This window comes from Stegodyphus dumicola, chromosome 7, assembly GCF_044657685.1.
Source record: "Stegodyphus dumicola isolate Sdum_Otavi_A_Nest chromosome 7, ASM4465768v1".
Lineage (NCBI taxonomy): Eukaryota > Metazoa > Arthropoda > Arachnida > Araneae > Eresidae > Stegodyphus > Stegodyphus dumicola.
This window is the reverse complement of record NC_140774.1, coordinates 140,318,416-140,339,137: the sequence shown is the minus strand read 5'-3', so window position 1 is coordinate 140,339,137 and position 20,722 is coordinate 140,318,416. Positions and strand designations below refer to the sequence as shown.

The 20,722-nt window shown below is 32.4% G+C and overlaps 1 non-coding gene across 1 annotated transcript; it reads right to left on the bottom strand.

The window, feature by feature from the left end:
• Positions 1–19,867: 19,867 nt before the first annotated feature.
• Positions 19,868–19,939, bottom strand: TRNAK-CUU (transfer RNA lysine (anticodon CUU)). Its single transcript has one exon. It is a non-coding gene; the product is annotated as a tRNA-Lys (tRNA).
• Positions 19,940–20,722: the final 783 nt, after the last annotated feature.

The window sequence follows — 20,722 nt, the reverse complement described above, 5'->3', positions numbered from 1 at the left end:
TTTTCGCAACCATTAGTTATAGACATATATTTCCATTTACAAAGATGTCTTAGAATGATGCAACACATAAAACATTCTGACATTTACTTTCCGCTACAAAGATGTTGAAAGCCGCCCTGACGCTATATTGGTTAGGGAAGCCTACTGCGGGACCGAAGGGCCTCAGGTTCGAATCCCGGAAAAGGCATGGAGGTTTGTAAATGTATAGTGCCTGTGCGGAATGGGAGCATTGTAAATATGCAGCGAGCCGAAAGTTCTCTCGAGAGGGTGATGGTAGGGGACCCTCGAACCAGTTCCCCGGGGTGATTTCCATCAAAATTGGGGCGCAACTGATCGCAGTCGTACTGCCATCTGTATGGTGCTGAAGGCTCTTGCCAACGACAGGTACAATCTTACTCTCCTTGCCGCGATGAAGTTCTTGGGTTTGCTCTGATGTCACTGTCAGACAAGTGAGAGATGAGCCACAGCACAGCGCAATAGATGTTGCAATAGTGGTTGGTATATTCAAGGTAATCATGTTCAAGAATTTTTAAATTTAGAAAAAAATGTTTTCTAAAAATTACGAAAACTAATTTTTTTGTACGATTTCTTGGCCCATGTAGTTATGTTTAGTAAAGGCTTGTGTTAATTCTAAAAATCCTGTATTAGAAATTTGACTCCTGTATTTTGACTCCTGTATTAGAAATACTGAATTCTGAAGTTTGGGATTTCATCAGATTTTCCAGTGCCATGGTTGGATATCCTTCAACAATCGATTAAAAAATAAATTAGGATAACTCGAGATTAATTTTTCTCTGTATTGGGGCCCATCAGCCGCCGAGCGGTAAAATCGCTGAACACTGGTAGTTCGGTCAGAGGTTCGAATCCCGCGAACGGGCTGGCTGCATGGGCGTTTTCGAGGTTTTCCCCATGCGTAACGTGTATACAAGCCAGGTTTTTCTTAGAAAGTCCTCCACGAAGTCATCCCTCCCCTTAGGCAGATAGCCCTAGTGTGCTTTCCCGTAATCTCAATAAACCAAACTAAACCAAACCTCTCTGTATTGGAATTTAGATATATTACTTTGTGATATATAAGTATATAAAAAACTTTAATTTACAGTTTTTTCATGTGGTATACCAAAAGCATTTTATAGAGTTCTAATTGTCTAGGAATTAGATACAAGTCCTTCAAGTCTTATTAGACTAATAAGAGAGTTTTCACTTCGTCTGAAATATTGCAACAAAGTCGTAAGAAAGTTGTAAATAAACTTTTTATTTAAATCTTGAAATCAAATAGATAGTGCCGCTAGTGTTTACAATGAAAACAACGACACCTGCGGGTTATTTTAAACCACTAAATTTCAAATTAAATGTAACATAGTTGGACGTTACACAAAGTGGTCTACATGAGCTGACTCAATAGTTTAATTGCCACTAGCGAATTGGTTAAATGAGGCATATTCACTGGCAGAGAGGGACAATATGACATAAAACGCAGGCGCTGCTGCTGAAAACTGTTACATTAAAATATTCAAAACCCGCAACTTCAATACTCTAACAACTAACTTGCATGCTGGTGAGGACTGCGGAAAAGGAGAAGTTATAGTAAAGATTTAAATCATAATAATTAATTAATTAACATAAAATTTTCACACAAATAATTTGTAGATTTTCAAAGGTTAAAAGCACGTTAATAATACTCCCATGTACTTTTATTATTTTAAAATAATAATCTAATAAAAGGATAAAAATTTTTTTGGACTAGAAATATTTTCCATTTTTAATTTTGCAATAAATATTACAAATTAGCTCCGTGGCAAGCAGTACTAAAGCCTACCACTGTTTCAGTCTGTAAAATTCCCTGAATAAGATGGTATTTTTGAAAATAATTTTACTGGTAAAATTGTTTCATGATAGTCTGCATATAAATGCTGATCACTTAATCTCTTAACACCAGATACTTTCTTTCAAACTAATACTGATGTTTTACGGAATATAGACTATCTACGAATCGTTTCAAAATTTGTTAAAAAACTCAATTAGAGACTCCATTGTTGGTTTTGATGTGGATATTGTAAATTGAGTTTAGATGTAGACTTGGTAAGTCGTGTGTTTGAATTCTGTCGCACTTTTAGTCAAATGTGTAGTCTCAAGTTAGCTTAAATTGTTGTATTTACAGCAATTATGGAAATAGCGTTGAACCAGGTCTAACTGGCTGGTAACTTTATGTTTGTATATTTTATTTTAATCCCTTAAAGTGGTTTATTTTAACCCCTTAAAGGAAATTGTCGACGAAATGAAGGCTCTGGAAGGTCAAGGAGTACAAATGCGAGGCAAGATTGTTGACCAGGCCCGAACCGCCCAAACGGTATCATTGTCGACTATTCTTGCAATTTTTATGCTTTTTATTGGTGTAAATAAGTAAAAAATACTAAAATATTTAAAAACAAATTTTTGAAAGTTTTGTTTAAAATTCTAAATTGTACTGCTTTTTTAAAATTATAGCTGAGTATTATAGCACAATTTCTATAAAGGAATTTTATTTCAGTTATATTTCATAATACATCATAGTGATAAACACTTTTGACATCTTAATTTTTATACATTTAATTCTAATATTAAAATTGTATTTAACCGTAATAATTAATTTTGCTTGTATTTTACAGTCATTATTTTTTAAATTAATTTTTAGTTTTGCATAAGATTTTTTTTTTTATTTACTGTCAATTTAATTTATTAGCTGAAAGCGGCCTTTTGCGCTGTTTCACTATAAATGTCTGTGTCTCCTTGCAAATTGTTACCAAATATTATCGCCCTATATTATATTTAAAGAAATTAAATAATGAAGAATCTGCATGAATACATGTATGTTTCTCGCACTGTGACAAAAACGACGGTATCTAGAGCCATCAAATTTTGAATAATGTAATCCTCCACCCGAACATGGGCATCTGGACGGCCGAATTTCGAATTTGTTTTAATCTGTTTTATATTTTGTAAAACTGATTTTCCCACTCAGAAAATTTTATGCTCAAAATTTTATAAATTACTAAAATAAATAATTCACTTTAATGTTAATAATTTAATGATGATATAATAAAATAAATGATCCTTTTGTAATGTTATTATAGTTTTTGGAAATCACTGCCTGAAAATGTTCATTAAATGTTTAAAGAAATTATCAGATAGTGTTTAATTTTACCTTATTTATTTCAAAGCATGACGTACTATCAATCTTATTTAATTTTACTTTATTTTTACGCAAAATTAAGTTCATAAATTTTGTGCTTAGAGTTTTTACCGTTTTCCCAAAGTAAAGATGTTTGTACAAAAATTACGCGTGGAAAAAAATGCCGAAATGCAGTAGAAACTGCTTTAATGAGATATATTAAATCCTATTATAAAAAAACTGTGACTTTCATAATCTCATCACTATACAACGTATCACAATTAATAATTAAAAACGGTTATGTGATAAACGCCATAGGTTTCAGTGTTAAAGTAAACCAGATCGTCCCTACTCTTTCTTGCGGACGTGTCGGTGACGCGCGCTCCGCTCACTGGGTTAGTCTATCTCTTATAAGGCCCATGACTAGGAATCAATGACGTCATATGAGAGTAAACTATGTAGCATAGTAACTTTGAAAAGTTTGTAATGTATCCTCTTTGAAAGCGCGATGATTAGCATCACGTGAGGATAGATCATGTCTCACAGATCTCAAACGATGAGAAATTTGGTGATCGTGTTTGCCAATCAGTTAAATCCATGCTTTGCAAAGAATGTTTGCTGATCTTAGTTTCATACACCCGTGTGCTATCCTGCTTGAAAACGAAATCTGAAATTTTGTAAACGCATGCTAATGCTGTGTGGTATTTCTCCCGTCTTCTTAGCAAGTAGTGGTCAGCACGCTCGGGACGTATCGAGAGTCCGTGGTTCGAGTCCCGGCGAAGGCGTCGCTCATTTTTTATCTCTCCTGCTTTGGAATAACCTAATATCTCTACAGTGGCGCCCGAACCAAAAGGGTGGTGGATGATGATTTTCCACCTCCCAGGATTTGGCGAATGGGTTCCCTAATCCCCAGTCGCCATTTAAAAGGGGGAGTATATAAGGTATTTCTCCCTCCTTCTTAGCATGCCTTCGTAGTGTAGTGGTTAGCAAACTCGGCATGTATTCGGAAGGCCCGTGGTTCGCGTCCCGGAGAAGGCGTTGCTCATTTTTCATCTCTCCTGCTTCGAAAAAACCTAATGTCTCTACAATGCAATGGGTTGAAGCATTTTGTCAACATATTGAAGTGCTGTCAGTTAACAATTACAAAGCAACAGGATGTTGATATGATAGGCTTTTAGATGTTCAGAGAATTTTTGAAAACTATATATAATATGAATACACACTTGACTGGAATACAGTTTAAAAACTTATTAGCTATATTTGACGTTCTTAGAAATGTAGAAATGAAACAATGAAATATTGATGAGGAAAAACCAGAACAGTTTGAATATAAAAGTAAGTATACGGAAGGTTATCGTAGCCCCATGTTTCCAGTTTAAAAACAAGTTTAAATCAAATATGATGGCAGAGCCTATTAGCACTGCCTGGGATCGAATTCTGGATCATCTGAGCTCCAGCTGGACGTACTTTTCAAGTACACCATGAAGACAAGGGCTCAAGTGAGACTGGGGAGGGGACAGACCCAGCCGCAAAATCAAAATGGCAACGAATTATCATCCGTCATATTTTAGTTCGGACATCATTTGTCGAGTGATTTAGAATACTTGATGTCGGAAAAAGAAAAAATTCAGCGATACCTTCGAAAGGATTCGAAGTACATATCTTCCGATTACTAGCTGAAGATGCTTTTCGAGTACATCATGAAAGTATAGAAAGGAGAAAATTCAAATTTTAGTATTTATTCAAATATCAAAGCCATATTTTTGTTTTCATTAGTTTTAGATAAAACTATCTTTTAGAAATTTACTTTCAAAGACATAACATGTCTCTTGTTAATTTAGAACTCAAACAACAAAAAACAGCATTATATTTGCAATTTTCACAGGACTAGTTTAGAACATTTTACAGAACCAGCATCCTCAGCTGCCAAAGCGCAAATAAACGAGATAAGATATAGTGATTACATAAGATAAGAATGGCTGGACAAGAGTCAAGCTAATGGCGCCATCTATTGATGAAACGAGAACTAAAACATAATTTTCTTAAAGGCTGAAGGCAAAGAAGGATTGGAATTAGGGTCGTTAGCTAGAACAGAGAGTATTTTTTTAATGTGAAATGCCTCTAGAAAATTTTATCCTAGATCTATCTGGTTCATTTGCGCTTTGTCAGCTGAGGATAATTGTTCGGTAAAATCATCGAAACTAGTCCTGTGAAAATTTGCAAATATAACGCTGATTTTTGTTGTTTGAATTCTAAATTAATACTTCTTCGGTGTGTTATTTTATCTTAATGTCTTGGGCGTTTAGAAATACTTGTGTTGAGTTATCAAAAATTGTAATAAAACATGTCTCAAATAGTTTTGATCACATAAGGATATATGCTTTCTTTGTTTGAGAATTTCATCAATAATGTACTTAATCTCACTGGTATTTTTTTATACTTTGCCTGTATAAATATTTAAGATCATATGTTGTAGATTTATTAGGTTATTTTGAAGTAGGAGACGTGAAAAATGAGCAATGCTCTTGCCGGGACTCTAACCTGAACCTATCTAACATACGTCGAGTGTGCTACTGTTACACCACGAAGATATGCTGGAAGGAGAGGGAAAATACATTATATACTTCCTCTTTTAAAGAACGACTGAGCATTAGGGAACAGAAACGCGAAATCATGGCGTTGAAAAATTATTTTCCATCTCCTTTTAGTTAGGGCGTCACTCTAGAGTCATTAGGTTTTTTGAAGCAAGATACATGAAAAATGAGCAATGCCCTTGCCGGAACTCGAACCTCGACCTCACAAATACGCGTCGAGTGTGCTACCTTTCACCAGGTAGGCATGCTGGAAAGAGGGAGAAAATGCATTATAATGTAATCATATTGCATAACTGTATCATTATTGAAGCCATCGTTATCATCTTGAAACCCAAACCTATTAAAATAATAGCGAAATCTTCCATGGTCCCTTATAATTTCATTAACATCTTGATAACATCAAGCTTGAGATAGGTTTTGCATTTCTTGTAATTTTAAAATTATGCAGAAATTTTTTATAGAGTCCTGCGATATCGTATCCGATTCTTGCACAATTTAGCATAATTAGTATGACCTTACTTCTTTGGTTGTTTGAATCAAAACATTCGGCTGCTCAGGGTTGGAGAGGGCTTGCAAACCGAGAGACAATCAGGATATATAGAAATTTTCTAATTAAAAGTTACCTTTTTTTGTATCCGCTGCAGAGCCTTTGCAAGAAGTTAAAAAAGAATTTAAACCTTTCCAATTTAAATTTTTCGTTGTCTATTTCAATAATAATAAGCAACAAAAGCATCTCTTAATTTCTTTGCAATTTCGGACACTTCAAAGTAAATATTAAGCTCAATCACTTTATCTCAGTCTTAGAGTGTTCTAATGAGATTCGATTCTTAGGAAGAATTAAATTCACATTTAGAATTTTAAAAGCGCAACTAGTAATGATATAGTTCTCAATAATGTCTACATCCAATCTTCCTGAAAAATGTGTAGAAGATTATGCAACCACTGGAGATATAGAAGTAGCAGACAAAGACTTCAAAACATTGAATTACAATAGTAAAGCAGTGAAAATTGCAGGGAAAATTATGGCAAGAATAGGTCCTAATATAGAGAAAATAGGCATAGTATGTTAGTTTACATGTGAGTGCGGATTTATGTTAGTGGTTTTGAGTATTTTTATATTATTCTAGTTTAGTTTCTATCGCTTTTTTGTCTCCCCTAGCTTTTGTCAGTGTTGGAAATATAAAAAAGCCAGAGATCTATGTATTAGTATCTTCAGATTGTAGTTTATGTTTTGTTATGTTTTCTAACTTGTGTTTTGTTTCGTTGGAGTTGTTGGCTCTTATTGTTTTTGGCTTGCTCTGACGTAAGCTCGTAAAAGGACCATTGGGCAACGTAAAGTCTGCCAGGAGAGTCGGGCTGCGCCCATCCCATCCCATCACATTATAATGTAAGGCTGAATTTTAATTATCTTTTCAGTTTAGCTTTTTAACTTCATCAAATTTCATCAAAATGTAAATTAGTTTAAAAAAAATAAGAGTCCTGGCGAGGGCATTGCTAATTTTTCAGGTGTCTCAGCATAAAAAAATCCTAATGAGTCTATAACTCATTGTATCGTTTTAAACATTTACCGAATTTTTATATAGTACTTGCGCAGGGCTGAGCTAAAGCGAGAGAAAATGATAATAAGTTTAAAACGATCTTCTTATTTAAACTGGAAAAACTTACAATAATTTACATATATTTTATCGAATTCAGGTTTTAATGTCGCATCAGAGGGTTTTGTTAAGACTTTTTATGCTTTCTCTGAGCTTGCAGTTTATCAACCTGCTCTCGGACTCCCTTCTACGAATACAACTTTTTTTTTGTCTTTTAAAATTTATTATTAAACATCGCTCTTCTAGCACTTACTTTACTTAAAATTCAAAAGTAAAGTCACAAAATATTGTTAAAGCAGCATATGTTTAGAATTTCTGGTAGAGTGTTAACGGTTCTCCTGCATTTTTTAATATTCGTTATGCTATTTCTTTTAAAATATATATAGCGATAACATCTGGTGGCAACACCCTTTCATTTGCAAAGTGATAGGGACACAAATGTGGGGATCGATACTCATAGCACTTCTAATACTAATTATTAATCCTTTTTTTTTTGTACATTTCATGAAATAGAATTTTACGAAAATTTAATCCTCGTTCTTCCTCATTTCAGAACAAGTATCTAAATTTGTTTCAAAGATACCCAACTAGAGATTATTTATGACTTAGAACTTTTAATAGAACTTCATTTCATGTAAAAAATTGGATACCTTTGATGAAATCTGAAGGGTAGTCAAAAAGTGACAGTTTTCTCTATTGTTTTAAAAAAAGAGCAGAAAAAACACAAGAAGAAGCAGATACTATATTGAAAGACAAGAAGAAGCAGATATTATATTGAAAAACTTTTGTTTAGGTCCATAGTGAAAACAGCAGTTTTCTAAGAATTTCATTTCTTAAAACGTACATTTTCTTTCTTGTTTCCCTACAAAGTGTATTTTCATTCTCCTTTTCTGTTGTATACCAAAGAACCGTTTTCTTTTTTGAAAAAAGTATTTTAAAAGTTGTTTAAGATTTCCCATCAGAATTCGTACAGAGAAAACCAGATTTAATATTCAGGATTTTAGTTTGGGTCCCTTGCATGAAGGAAGCAGTTGTGTTAAGTTTCATTTTTATCTGCGATATTAAAAGATATTAAAATTAAAATATTATTAAAGGATATAAAGATAAATATTATTAAAAATATTAAAATTATTAAAGGATATAAAGATAAATATTATTAAAAATATTAAAATTATTAAAGGATATAAAGATAAATATTATTAAAAATATTAAAATTATTAAAGGATATAAAGATAAATATTATTAAAAATATTAAAATTATTAAAGGATATAAAGATAAATATTATTAAAAGATATTAAAATTATTAAATTATATTAAAAGATTCCTGTAAGGTAATCTGTATAAAATTTAAAAATGGATGATAATGATAAGAGATATTAAAAGATTTATATGTTGTTATGTAAGGATATCTTTTTAAGATAAAATATCCTTAATTATAATGAAATAAAAGGTCTCTACGAACAAAAAGTTTAAGAACTATTGGTGGATAAGAATTAATTAGTGAAATAATGCATGAAAAGTAATGTGATTATAACTGCACACATTTTAAAAATTTTAATTAAATTTAGTAAATAAAACGAAGAAAAGGAAATAATAACAAATAAGAATATTGAACTTACAGGTAATGTAGTTTTCTTAAATTTCATTTTTTATCAGTTTGCTTTTTTGGCCCAAAAGGGCTATTACTTTCGAAACACGATTTTGCGTTAAAACCGAGGATGCATGAAGTAAAATATGCGTTTGCATAATTTACTTTATGCATCCTAATTAAACTTCCTTTAAAGGTTAAATTTAACTTCATTTTTAGTACAAAGCACAAATGTAGGAAATAAACATGCTTATCAAACCAATAGTACTTGAGGCTTATATGTTAGAAGACTCTTTTATTTGATGCGCACTTAACTGATATCCTTTACGGCAGTTAATCCACTGAGACTGCTGGCAGATAATTTAGACCTTACTGTGGATTTATTTAATATTTCACAAAGGTCTGACTGTTTGTCTCCCATGATTATAATTTTCAGAGTGACGGAAGCTTAAAAGGCGAGGGTCTTTTGATTAGGGAAATAATTCTCATCATTAAGCATTGTGGTTACTTTTATTATATATATTTTTTAAATGAAATCAAATAACAAATAAACTTTAAGTTCGAAAAATCTCTTATGGATCATTGACTACTTAATTTCAGACTCCCAGGAGCCAGCGGACTACAATTTAAGAAACAGTATATTACACTAATTATATTTCTTGGATAAAAATTAGATTTCTTTTGCTAATATCCTAAACGATGCATTTGGGTGAACGATGCATAAACGTGGGGAAAATAAAGAAAAATTTCTTAGCAACAAACATAGTCTTCGTATTATTTCCAAATGAATATATACACATACTTTATTTATTGAAATTTCTGTACTTCATTACTGGTAATTTTCTAAATTTTACGTAATGAGAAATTTCATTAGCTATGAAATGACCTAATGAAGAACAAAAAGTATAATCTGAACTCCAATGTGTTCATATGTAGTGGCCAATGTATGAAATAACGATTCTTGTCAAAGACGAATTATAGGAAATATGTTCTCGTATGGATTTGGCGAGAATTAAATTCTAACTATCACCAAGTTATATGGGGAATGCCAAAATCTATAATGTTCACTGCAGACTAGATACTGCATTTCAATAAATTCAAAATTACAAGACAGCACTTACAGAGAAAATTTCACACCAGTCATTTCAGTGATAACTAATGTTACTGGAATCTCAAATATACTTCATAAACTTCAACAGCTAGCGAAAGATGTCAAGCGGAAAGAGAATCTCATATGTATCTTTTAGTAAATTTGTTTTCTGAATTTAAGTATAGTTCCATCAAAGCTCAAACTTCGACGCAAATGCGAAAGAATTCGGTATTTGAAAATCAGTTTAATTGCACAGCTGAGATAGCTGTCTCCATCTAAGCAATGAATACTGGGTAACGATTTGTTCTAAAGCAGGTCTGAAGCTAAGAATTTAGCAATATTTGTTAAATTCAAACATGGCGAATATGATAAATTCAAATTACATGTTTACACAGAGGAAACATTTCAGGAGATAAAAACACGTAAATACAGCTACAAGGCAACAGTGGCAGAAGAGCAATCGGTTTTGATGATTAAAAAATACAAATTTTCAACATTAGTTAATCTAAATAACATTCAAAATTTATTAATTTCATTAATTAACTAGGGTTAATTAAAGAATTAGAATTCGAATTATTATTCCGTTAATACTTAGTTATATACTTACCTGCCTTGTTTACCCCGAGGATCGAAGCAGGAAACCCTGTGAAGCTACTGGCTAGGATCAGTACCTAGTCAGTCGTGGGCACGGGGGTATAAAATCACGAGCTTTGTGATTCCACGTGCTCCCCTGGGAGATACCTCGTTAATTCGTGAGCCCGGTTTGAGTGGGTCGACGTAAGGCCTGTTCCGTCGAATGGGCAGCCCGCGCAGCATTGGCGGGCAGCAATTTAGACGACTATTCAGATCTCCAGGAGTGCATTTTCTCCGCCGTTGTGAAACTTGGGAACCAGGAGTCGTATACCCGTGCGCTCAAGAGGTAGAAGTGTTATAGAGAAACTTTTAAAGTCTGCCGCCTCAGATTGGGGGCCTAGGGGTTCCAATATTTCCAACATTGTTCGCCTCTTTTTTCACCAATGTAATATTTTTCACTTCTGGCGACCCACCCCTTGTCTAATATGGGGGCACACATTTGTGACTGGTGCGTGTAGTGTCGATTAAGAGGGAGCGTGTTAGACAACCCTTATTATTATTATCTCCCTTGTAAATGTTGACGTCGACTCAAAGCCTGTAACATATAATATCTGTACCCTTAAATATTTGCTACAGAGTCCAGGAAAATTCATTACGATGAAATAGTTAAACATTCTAATAAGGAATTCAGTTATAAGCATTTTCTCTTGTTATTTCTATAGCATTTTCTATAGTTATTTCTATAGCATTTTCTATAGCTATTTCTTTAGCATTTTCTATAGTTATTTCTATAGCATTTTCTATAGTTATTTCTATAGCATTTTCTATAGTTATTTCTATAGCATTTTCTATAGTAAGCTATAGTAAGGCATCATTATCGATTACTTTATTTGATACTGAATAAAAACATAAACTGTTATTTAAAAGAAATCAAATTCTCTTAGAATAAAGAAAGAAAGAAACTTCCAGATTTGAATGGCGTGAGAAATAATATTTTTATTATGTTTTCATCTCATTTAAAGTAAAGTGGTATTTCTCTTCTAAAAGTGCTGTTCAAATGAGCAAACTTCATCCATTAAATTAAGAAAAATTAACAAAGTTTTTTTTTAAACTAATCTCTGAAAAGCAAAGCCTAGGGAACAAAAATTTGTGTTTAAAATAAAAATGTCATGCTTGAAATTGTATCAAACTAATTAAGCAGAAAATAAATTCTGTAAATTCCTTTTATTAACTGCTTGCTCTTTATAATACTAAAGGAAAGTAAAAGATTTTAAATGAAAGTAAAATATTTTGTTAAAAATTATTTCATTACAAAATTTCTCCTTATGTTGCCAGAGAACAGAGTAGAAAAAACTTATAACATGAAAATGTAAGATAAGTAAGTAAGCTGAAACAGTAGGAAACAAATAAATAAGCAAACGACGAAATAAACAAAGAAGAGTAAAACTCCTTAGTTTGGAAAATGACGCAAATATAAAAAGATGCGATTACTTTAGGGGGTGTTACAAATATTATGTTTAATACTCCTTTGCGTGAAATAACAGGCTAAGCGACTGAGGATAAAAAGATATTTAACATTTTCTGGCTTAAAATCACGAGGTTTGAGAACTGTCATTAACTAATTCGTTGTTATGATTGCGAATCACAATAAACACTAAAAGGTATTTTTTCACTCCTTCCGAATGCCTTTGGGATGTAATTGGCAATGAATGATGATGAAACATACTCGATGCATATTCGAGATGTCCATGGTTCGAGTCACGACGGCTGCACATTTTTCACGTAAACATTTTTGTTCTGTACAAAGTTTCCATTGCTCCCTTTGAAATCCTTGAGTTTGTTAATCAAAAATTCGTTAAGGTTTTACAAAATACGAAATCGATAATAAAACAACTTCCAAATTCCAAATTAGGGCTTCCAGATGCCCATATTCGTGGAAGATTACGTTATTCAAAACTTGATGGCTCTAGGTACAGTTGTGTTATCACAAAGCGAGAAACATACATACATTTATGCAGATTATTCTTTATTTAATTTCTTTAAATATAATACGGGACGATAATATTGGGTGGCAACAATATGAAAAGTGAAGCAGGCATTTAAAGTTTTCAAGTAAAAATGCCAAAACGAAATTAATAGCCCTTCTGGGCTAACAAAAAACCCAACGACTGTATAACACACTAATAGATTTGCATCCATATTTTGTTTCAGGTACTATCGAGTACATTTTGATATGATCCTGATTTCCGAGCATGAATATATGATTTGGAATAATTAACAGATGTTAGGGATTAAATACTTTTTATGCAGATTATATGATAACTATTCTTGCTGAGTTTGATATAACAAGGTGGTTTTATTATTCTACAGTCTTTCATAATTTGTCAAATGAATAACATTTAAAATTGAATTAAAAAAAATCTTTTTAGTAGAATGAAGCGTGTTAAATACCTCAGTGATACGTCAAATCACTGTCAATAATAAATGGTAGAAATCTATCGGAAAAAAAATATAATCTTTGACACAATCAATAGTAGAAATTTATTACATTTAAGGTGAGGACAAGGGAAGTTTATTCAAAACAACCAACTGTACATAAATGCAGAAATAAGAAACATGCGAGAAACGTTTCATTTACATAAGGAAAAGAATTCGTTTCTCGTACTAGTAAAAAATGAATGAATGTGCTCCTTTTTTATTAACACTTATGTTGTTTAAATGTTTTTGCTTGTGATGTATTTTGTCAAGGAAAAAAATAATATTAAAAAAATAAGCCCATTTTTTTAAAAATTTGACACCTTTTTCAGATATAACAGATGGTAGCAAAGACAGTAACAAAGATCTTAAATCCTGAGATAGAAACTCAATTTAATGTCCATCATGAAGAATCAACTAAGATTGATCTTGAATCTGCTCAGATTTGAAGAGAAAATTCAATTCTCCTTCCAATGATGGAAAGACAATTTGAAAGTGAACTTTTTTTTTTTTTTTTTTTTAAAAAAGTGGATACTAAAGTAAACCAAAGAACAATTTTCCGGAAGGAAATGTCAAAACGTTCTCCTTTTTTAAAGGAAAAGAGTGTAATTGATATGTTCTATGATGCATTCAAATACCATTTACAGCAAAGGGGAAGAAAATATTAAAACCGTGTGACCGGACAAATCTTTCTGTAACATGCAGCATTAAGAATATTATGATATTGTGCTATAAAAGAGTTAAATTACCAGTTGCAAATATTTTGATTTAAACATAGTGCAAAATGAATTTTTGATATAAATTTGAAGAGAGGTAACAATGACAGAAGATATCTATCGTTCAATGAGTACAGCCTTCATAAAGGAAATATCTGGCACTGAAGAAATTATTCGGTCACTCAGAAAAAAATTCCCAACTTATTCAGGCAGCAATTTGCTGTTTGAGCTGAGCTTCCTTAGGAAACAAATCTGATCAAAATGCATTTTAATCAGAAATACCTCCCTGCTTGCTATTGGGGGTGTAAGTGTTTAGCATGTCAGATCTATGGTTCGGATATTTGAGAAGGCAAAGTTGTTTTCTTGTTCTCCGCACCTTAATGATCACTACAGTGCAGTCCACACTAAAATGTGATTAACGATAATGATCGTCTCCTGGATTTGTCGATTGGGGGCGGGTACGAGACCCAATCGCGCTTTGGATGAGAATATAAGGAACTATCTCCCTCCGCCGCGCATGTTCTTGGAGTGTAGTGATTAGCACGTCCAGCTAGTAATAATAATATCACTCGATCGAGTTTCGGCGAGAGAATACTTAATTTTTCACATTTCTCTCTTTGAAAATCGTAATTATTAATTCATATAGCCTGCCCACAAAGGTCCTCACGTAGCCCTTAGTTTTGCACCTATTGCTCGTAGATCTATACTTCCAATCACAAAGATGCTTTAGATAAGAAAAACATTCACATGGTTGCATTTTTTGACTTAAAAAATCAATTTTGTAAATGTCACAAAGACTAATATTTTATATGTCTTTCAGTCCTTTAGTTAAAATTTATATCTATTCCAAATAATCAAACAAAAAAAACTACGACTCCCGTTTGGAAAAAGCTGACAGAGATATTTAACTTTACAATTTCAGATCCTGTTCAGAGGTTCAGAATAAATTGAAGAGCGAAGTGTTTGCTTTCTTACGTAACTAAAAATAAAATATTTTTAAGAAAATGTGTCTGATGTTAAGAAATGAAATGGTGAGCATTATTATGCAGGCTGTCGTTAAACGTTTTAATCAATTCGTATTTTTCCAAAGGTAGACTTTACTCACAGAATCTTAGAGGATTCATGCCGCAACAAATTGTTGGAGGTTTCAGTATTACCACATGCCCAGTTCATAATATTATTAATGAGGAATTTCTCGGTACATATTTTCTTAAAATTATATAATACTAGGGGTACTAAACGTGCCTCACAATTTTAGACGCGCAATTACATCTTACATAAGTAAGAATAACTAGTAGACGCTAAGTAACATGTTGCCAGGAGGAAGGTGAAGTGACCTAAGATGGTGCTTAGTCAGTTGTGTTTATATTCAAGCTTGGAGTCTGTTTTAACTCTCTGACTGCCGCGTCACCCGTAGTCAGGGAAAGACAAAATTATGATCAGGCTGCGTCAGCCGTTGTCGGGTGAAAGTTCTTTGAGTACTGTCTGTCTACGAGAAGAATAGCTCCCGCCACAGTGTCTGGCGGGTGGCGGTCGCTTTAGCAACAGGGCTAGTATATTTCAGAGAGGGGCGAAGCTTTATTGTTATTTTGTTTTTGGCGACTGTTGGCTGAGGGGAAAATAGTTTATCATTCGTCTTGAAAACACCCCTACATAAAATGGGTCATGGCTCATTTCTACGGCAACAGACAGCTGCAGACTAACTGGCGAGAGCTTTTCTTATGATAGACAGACTGTACTTACGAGGTAAATATAGGATTTGAGAAAATGATTATTGATCGTTGAAAGAAAGAAACGAAAATGATTGTTGCCAAGATTTAAATTCATTCCGTTCCCTATACTGAATTGAGCTTTCTTCGGTATCAACTTTCCTTTCTTCCTAAACAACCAATTCTTGTAAAATATGATCAGTAGTATCTACAACACATTTATTATCGCTGCATTTATCAGCATTCGAAATTGAATCTGAAGATGTAATTCAGTTTATAATTATCTTTCTGAAAAATCTCCACTGTCCTCATTGCTACTATTCGAATTTTCATTAGCCTCGCAACAAGTTTCTTCTTCACAGCTACATGATTCACTTAATTATTCTTTCATTTTTTTTAGACATTACAAAAATCTGGGGCAACAATTTGAATATAGAAATATTTCAACCATTTTTCACTACGAAAACATATTTGAAAAAGGAAAAATAATTTTCGAATCTCACACATTTTCTTAGACACTTTGTTCTTGAGGAAAGATTTTAAACTGAACACATGTCCAAAATGTTTCGTTCTTGACATTCTAAATTCCTACCGTTGGAAGCAATTGAAGCATGGTAAGCAGCCCTCCTGGCTTAAACGAGAGTTTTCGTACAACAGTCAGCGTCAACGTGTTAATCCTGATCAGCGATTGGAAAGAAGTTTACAACAATACGGATAAAGTTCAAATAAGTTTTAAACCAAATTACTCGTTTTAAGCTGCAGCTATTTAGTCGTAATAAGTAATATTAACAAAATAAAAGCAAGTTTATCATTATATTCTGATTGAAAAAGTAGACATAACTGGTAAACAAATTCATCTATAAACTGCAAAAAGAGAAAACAAACAAGTGTAAAACTTTTTGAAAATGATGATTGCTTGAAATAGATTTTCAATTAATAATTAATTTGAAAATTATTTGATTGACAAAGTAGACATAATTGGTAGGCAAATTCTTCTATAAACTGCAAAAAAGGGAAAGAGCCAAGTTTAAAAATTTTGAAATTAAAAAAAATATCTACGGAAAATTAATTTGTGAGACAAAACGATAACAAATGAATGTATTTTAAAAAATAGCTAGACAAATCAAAACCGTACAAAAACTAAATTCAAACAAATTAAAATTAAAAGGAAAGGAATTTTTACATTTCCCAGGATATCTTCTTAAAAGATCATTTTCAGTGGTCACCGTTGCTTACTCTAAGAAAATATTTAAAAAATATTAAATTTAATATTTACTATTTAGTTAGCAAACATTTTTTTTCAAACGTATTACAAAGCAGCGTAAGGCGACATGAATACTATTTGAAATAACATTCATTAAAATCGCTTCAGTCTAGCTATTCATGATACTTCATGATACTTCATGAATAGTAGTTCTCAGATTAATTTCCTTTGATGATACAGAATTCATCAGTCTTGAAATATTTCCTTTGACGATAGAGAAACCCACCGACGAGGTAAAAAATAAGTATTTTCTAAAATTACCTGAATATTTGCTCCTGTTTTGAAAAATTGGCTTTAGTACTAACGATAATTAGCATGCGTTAAAAGGATGTTACTAAATTTGCAGTTATCGCAATGAAAATTGTCTGCAATAGAAATTATGAAATGTTACTTCTTTGTGTAATTAGTACAAAATTGCAGTATCATCTTCCTGTGGAATTTATTCCACTCTGAGCGCTTACTATTAAATTTACTTGCTTTCTCATTTTGAAATTTAAACTCATATTCACACTGACATATTTACTAATGGTTTCAGAAATATTTTAAAAATTCCGAGTAATAAAAATTAAATTACCTGACATTAAGAGATCAGGTATTTGATAAATTAGCTTTAGTCTAGTGCGATTGCTAAAACCATGGTTATTCGCATAGTTATTCAAAAAGAACAGACTTACATATTCAAAATTTTATATCGAAAAAGGCAGATTTATGCCTTACATCATCATAAATCCTTTTCCTTTAAACATTAACATCAGTATTTTAAATATCATTTATGTCAAAATTAATAGCATCTTTCCTGTCAGTTTATGTTATTGAAGAAATTTTACTAATAATAAACATTTAAAGCAGATTGTAATCTCATAGCAATAAATCAAACTCAAACAAAGCTTGCTTTATAGCTGACAATTATTATCTTTATGACACTGATTTTAAAATGAAAATATTCTCCTTTATTCGCCTTCATCTGACGGTGTTGATCATATTGTCTGTGCAAGACGCATCATGTTCAAAATAATATGGTTCTGAAAAAGAGAGATTGCATTTTTTTTTGCGTCTCGAAGTGCACTGAAATCAAAGATTAGTAACTGTTAATTTTTGTTAGCCCAAAATAGCAGTAGCCTAGAAGGACTATTAATCTCAAAACGGCATTTTGTGGATTTACCTACAAACGGTAAATCCCTTTTTAAATTGTTGCCACGAAATATTATCGCCCTGTGATATATTTAAAGAAATTAAATAATGAAGAATCTGCGTGAATATGTTGTAAAATACGTTGGTACCTAGAGCCATCAAATTTTGAATAACGTAATCCTCCACCCGAACATGGGCACTTGGAAGCCCGAAATTTGAATTTTGAATTTCTTTTATCATCTGTTTAATATTTTGTAAAACTTTAACGAATTTTTGGTTAACAAACGTGACTAGTATATCAAAGCGAGCAATCGCAACACTACGGAAAGAAAAGCTTTTACTCGTAGTACCCCCAGCGCGCGAGACTGTCTGTTGGATATTCTAAAGATAGGCCGGTTTTAAATATTTTTAGCCGAAAGAAACATTAACCCAAATGCTCTTGAAACGTGTATGTGTATGTAAATGAAAAATACGCCCCTTTGGGTACAATGAAAAATCTGAAAGCTTTCAGATTTTTTTACTGTATTTTTTAAGTTTTTTAATCCTTGGTTGCAAGCTAACAATGAAATTCATATAATAATTTACTACTTTTATGTGTTTAAAGTAAGAACATAGTTTTTTTATAGCAAATGAGAATTTTATCTCTATTTTTATGCTATTATTTCTAATCTTCACACAATTTTTATCATAAATTTATAAGGTATTTCTCCCGCGTTCTTATCGTGCCTTCGTGGTGTGGTGGTCTGCAATCTGGGCGCGTATTTCTATTTCTGAGGTCCGTGGTTCGATTCCCTGCGAAGGCGTTGCTCAATTTTCACTTCTGCTGCTTCCAAAAAATCCTATTGTCTCTACAAATTGAATTGGTATTTTGTATACTATTGAGACAGGAAGTACATGAATAGGTACTATTGAAATTTACTTGCTGTCTTCATTCTGAAAGTTATTTCGCAATTGAAAGTGTTTTTCTTTTATATCTAACGTCCTTTTTCGGCTTATGTATTCTTTCTTCCTCATCCCTATTTATAATTGGAAGAAGTTAATATTGTACAGCAATGGTTTCAAACTCAAATTGAATGCATAACCTGAAAGTAGCTGACGGGGGACAAAATTTTTTTTTGAACAAAATGAAAAGTTTTTTTTTTTTTTTTTTTTTTTTTAAATGAAGTTAAAATTTTATTTACTAAATATTTTTCAAAGCATACATCAACAGAATAATTATCGCACAAAGGAAAAAAGCTCACTTTATATTTATTATCAATCTGAAATCGAATAGTATCTATAAGAAATTTCCTTTGATTATACTTTGTATTTCAAGAGTACAGACTTCTGAATGTTGTACCTTTAGACTAACATTTATTTCAAATAATTATGATATATTCAATTAACCACTAAACGTATTTCAAAATTGGACTAAAAAAACAAGTTATTTGAAAATTTTCGAATGAAAAATAATTAAGAATAAATAATAACGACTATTCTCGTTCTTTTGTTTACTAAATCTTCTAAATCTTTCTTTTACGCATGCGAAAAATACATATAGGTAAAGTTTGTTACGTTGGAGAAAGCTTACTAGACACTATCATCAGGAATTGTATCATCAGGAGAAAGCCTATTGATTAATCTGATCCTTTTATTAGATTTACTAACTAGCAACTGTGGAAAAACTATTCACTTATAAATGCTTTAATAGAAAACTCCCAAACAAAGCGATTATTCTTATTGCAAAAATTCGTAGCTGAAGGTAATTTATCTTTGGTTAACTAAGAAAAATGATTAGTAAAATATGTATCTTCAAATGTTTGAATAAGATGTATATCGCAGTGTAAATTTATTAGCTTCATTTGTATATTTTTTGGTGCGTTACTCGCCTTTGTTTTCAATAGTAGTGAAAATAATGTAAAATTGGGCATCAAATGAATAAAAATTTAAACTTTGTAGTCTTGTTAAGATTTTTTTGAAGAGTGAGAAGTGAAAAATGAGGAATGCCCTCGCCGAGACTCGAACTTGGACCTCTCGAATAAGCGTCGAGTGTGCTAACCATTACACCACGAAGGCATGCATAAAAGAGGGAGAAAATACTTTATATACTCCCCCTCTTTTAAAGGGTCGCCAGATGCCTGCGGTGAAAAATTCTCATTCATCACGTTTTAGTTCGGGCCCCACTGTAGAGTGATTAGAATTGTTTTGAAACAGGAAATGTGAAAAATGAGCAATGCCCTCACCGGGACTCGAACCTGGACCTCTCGAATACCCGCTAAGTGTGCTAATCGTTACATTATGAAGGCATGCAGAAAGGAGGGAGAAAGTACCTTATAACCTTTTGTTCAAATTCTCGTCATAATAATTAACGTCATAATGATGCTAATTATTCGTTGGAAATACATTCGCGGGTCGTGGAAAATTGTTTCTGTGACAGCCAGTTTGAATCCACTGTTGAGTGTTCGAAAGAAGGAACTACGCGCATATGCAACCAATCATTGCGAATCAGAAATGAGAGGCACTTTATTCTCGCAATCAAGAAATAACTTCTACCGCTTGTGTAATAAATGGAAGAGTACATAAGAAGTGATGCGGTGGCGATGATTTTTCCAGAGTGCAGTAATGAGCGAGTCATATCGCGATGCGACTAATATAGATCGTGACATTATAATCCAGCATTTTCTTCTCTTTTCTTCTACAAGAGGGAAATTCAATCTCCTAAAGTCCCTGGGTAACAAATGGATGAATGGTGAAAGAAATACCACTCATGGCGAAATGCAGATTCGGGATTTCTGGGCAATTTTTCATTCTGTTGACAGATTGCAGGGAATTGGGTTACTAAATAAATTCTTTATTAGG